Raw genomic sequence first — 3,434 nt, forward strand, 5'->3', positions numbered from 1 at the left:
CTTAGTATAGGATGATATATTTTACTGGACTGGGAAGAAAAATGAATGGATTTCAAAAAATTGAGAGAAGACAATGAATCAGGCACAGTGGTTACAGAATTGAGAACATGAAAAAGATTTTTCATATATGCCATTTCCTAAGGAAACAATAGATTCTGCTTTTCCAGTATAGCAGAATAAGCTCTCCTAGCCTGATCAATCTGAAAGTTCAATCCATATCCAACCAAGCCAGACACAGTTCTTTCTGTATCTTAAAGTGAAGCCTAAATTATGTAGCAAGATAACTAAGAACATAAAGGCAAACATTCCCTTGACCACTTCTAATAGGTTAGTTTAGGAATACAAAGAGAACAATTCGAATACAGGAAGACTTCCAATAAAAGTATTCCATGAGTCACAGTGACCAAGTTATAGCAAATCATATTTCTAGAACCTATATTAATCCTCATTTACTCACTAACAAAATATTAGTTGGAAAATTGACTTCAACCAGGCTATACTCCTGACTGGTGACATATCAGTAATAAAGTATTCCTTTTCATTAACTCTGCATTCTTGTGAAAAAGAAACAAATACAAAGGTAAAGATACATAGATACATATAGAGATACAGACAGATATAGATATATAGATATAGACATATATCCTTTATGTGAAAAATATATAGAGAGCTGTATCGCCATGGAAGGGAGAGTATGACATATTTCCTGTCCCTAGAGAAGAACAGGAAAGGATGTGGGCTTCCATTAGTGTTAATGGTTGCTATAGGCATAAGGCCTGTTTGTATAACTATAATATAACTATATATATACATATTATATTATAGTTATATTATAGTTATAGATATACATGTATATAATTTTGTGTTCCTCCTTTAGGAGAATGTCCTTTCTGCCAAGGCTAATGACTTAATAATAATCAGAAACAGCACAACTCCAAGAAGCAAGAATGTGTCTCTGTGATGCTGAGACTTTTAGGACAGACCTTAAGGCTGTGGGAAAGAGTTCTGAAAACATGAGTTCAAGAATAAATACATAAAATCAGTAAAAGAGCTGTCCTTTACAGGATGTCTCAGCTATGCAAAGTATAAGGATGTGATATGTATTATATGAGGGATGTCATGGACCTGAAAGAACAGAGGTGGCTGTGCTAAGGAGCCAGCTTGTCTGGAAGCTATTAAGGAAGGAGATAAAGAAATTTAGGAATGATTTCAGGACAGAATTTTACCCAGCTAAGCTTATTGTTTGTGTTTACAAAGGCAGGCAGATCTCTGAATTTATTTGTTATGTTAAATAAAAAAGATACAATTGCTGTTTTTGTCTAAGAATCAAGGGACAAAGGTCATAAAATGGTGATGTGTGGGATAATCAAAAAGTAACCCTGGGTATATGACTAAATTGATATGTAATATGTAAATAAAAAAATGAGCTTTGCTCTGCTTGGAGAGCTAACAGCTCTTTTAGATTTTTTTTTTCTAGCATGTTTTCTGGCTTTGGTCAGAAAATGACAACCTACACGGAGAATTAACATAGCTCTTTTAGGACTTTTGTAGCAGGTTTTCTGACTTTGGTCAGAAAACAACAACATAAAAAAAAAAGAACCTATTCAGAAAGCTATTACAGTTCTTTTACAATTTTTCTAGCAGGTTTTCAGACTTTGGTCAGAAAACTCATGTGCTCTCTACAGAGCAGTCTAGAAAGTTATCTAAAACAGAAGACAGAGCTTTTAGCTTGCACCCGTCACTGACTTCAAGTCATTTCTTCCACTACTCCCAAACATCCTCTCTTACGTAAAAGCTGGTCATTGGCATATATATATATGCATATACATATTATATATTTATATAGCCTTTATTTAAACACCCTTTAGTCTTTATACATGCTTACCAACAAAGATCAGGTTCTGCTGATCAGGAGGAATTCCTTCCTTATCATGGATCTTGGCCTTTACATTTTCTATAGTGTCCAAAAGTTCAACCTCAAGCATGATGGTCTTCCCTATAAGGGTCTTCACAAAAGTCTGCATCATGGCTGTGGCTCCACCCATGATGGTGTATTGCAAAGGATATATATTGTATAGTATATGTTATATGTTGTATATGTTGTGTTATATGTTACACATTGTACATCAAACATCATACATCATATCACTTGTCATATGTTATGGGTTATACAATTTACATTTTGTATTATGTATAATGTGTTACATGTTTTATGTTACATGTTATCTGTTATCTGTTATATATGTATTGCATGTTGTGTTATATGCTCTGTATTATACATCATGCATTGTTATGTGTTATGAATTATGTTTTATATGCTATATTATATTGGTTGTCTTATAAAGTATGTATTACATATTATATATTATATATTTTATTATATAGATTACAAGAATATATATATATGTGTGTGTTTATATATATTTCCCAAAAAATTCTCAATAAGAACTCAAGATTTGCAATCCACACACGTTTCCTCCACATATAATTTTAATTTAAATATGATGAAAGATCTTCAGAGTGTCTGGTTTTTATTTCTTTGCTTTCTTTTCCTTTTTTACAATAAAGTAACAAAGTCTAATGTATGTTCACAAAAGATAATTGTAGTTATAGATAGAGATGGCAATCTATGATAAAAGTCAAAAGTAGAAAGGTCTACTGTCACCAGCTTAGGGAAGAGATTGTGAGACTATGGGCAAGAAAGTGTGAGAAATTTGAGAGACGGTACGGTAAAATTGTTATTTTATGAGATTTCTACCTATGACAAAGTATTGTTAGACCTTCATCCTTAAATAGTACCAAATTATCACTTCCACTTTATTTTGCTTTCTTGGCCAGGAAGAGACTTTCTTTAAATATGGAGTCAGAGTAACAACAAAATGGGCAGTGAAATACTTCAACAAAGAATCATTCCAGCACCTTGTCTCTGTCTCTCTGTATCTCTCTTTCTCTCTCTGCATGTGTGTGTGTGTGTGTGTGTGTGTGTGTGTGTCTGCTAGAATATACATAAGTGTGCATGTGAGGGTACATATATAGGAGAAGAAAACAGAAATGGGGCACATCAGGCTTTCTACTCATCTCTCCACCTTATTCCCTTGAGATAAAGTCTCTCGCTGAACCAAATCTATTTTGACTGTGTGGTTCACGAGTGAGATCCCATGGTCGACCTGTCTCTGCCCTCCTAATAGAAATGATGAGCACACACAGATATACATGGCCTCTATGTGGATGTTGAGAGTTCAAATGCAGCTCCTCATGTTTGCACAGCAAGCACTTTTACCAGCTCAGCCGTCTCCTCAGTCCACGTGCATAGTTTCTAATGTTTGTTTACCTCCATGCTCTTTAACTTGGCATGATTTGATAACTAGCAATGAACTGTCTGTGTGCACACTACAGAAAAGAGTGCTAAATTCTATTTAAAACATATGCAGCTA

At 34.1% G+C, this 3,434-nt stretch overlaps 1 non-coding gene across 1 annotated transcript; it reads left to right on the forward strand.

The window, feature by feature from the left end:
- Positions 1 to 1,610: 1,610 nt before the first annotated feature.
- Gm22841 lies at positions 1,611 to 1,672 on the forward strand. Its single transcript, XR_003947668.1, has one exon. It is a non-coding gene; the product is annotated as a U7 small nuclear RNA (small nuclear RNA).
- Positions 1,673 to 3,434: the final 1,762 nt, after the last annotated feature.

Source organism: Mus musculus, chromosome 8 (genome assembly GCF_000001635.26).
Source record: "Mus musculus strain C57BL/6J chromosome 8, GRCm38.p6 C57BL/6J".
Classification (NCBI taxonomy): Eukaryota; Metazoa; Chordata; class Mammalia; order Rodentia; family Muridae; genus Mus; species Mus musculus.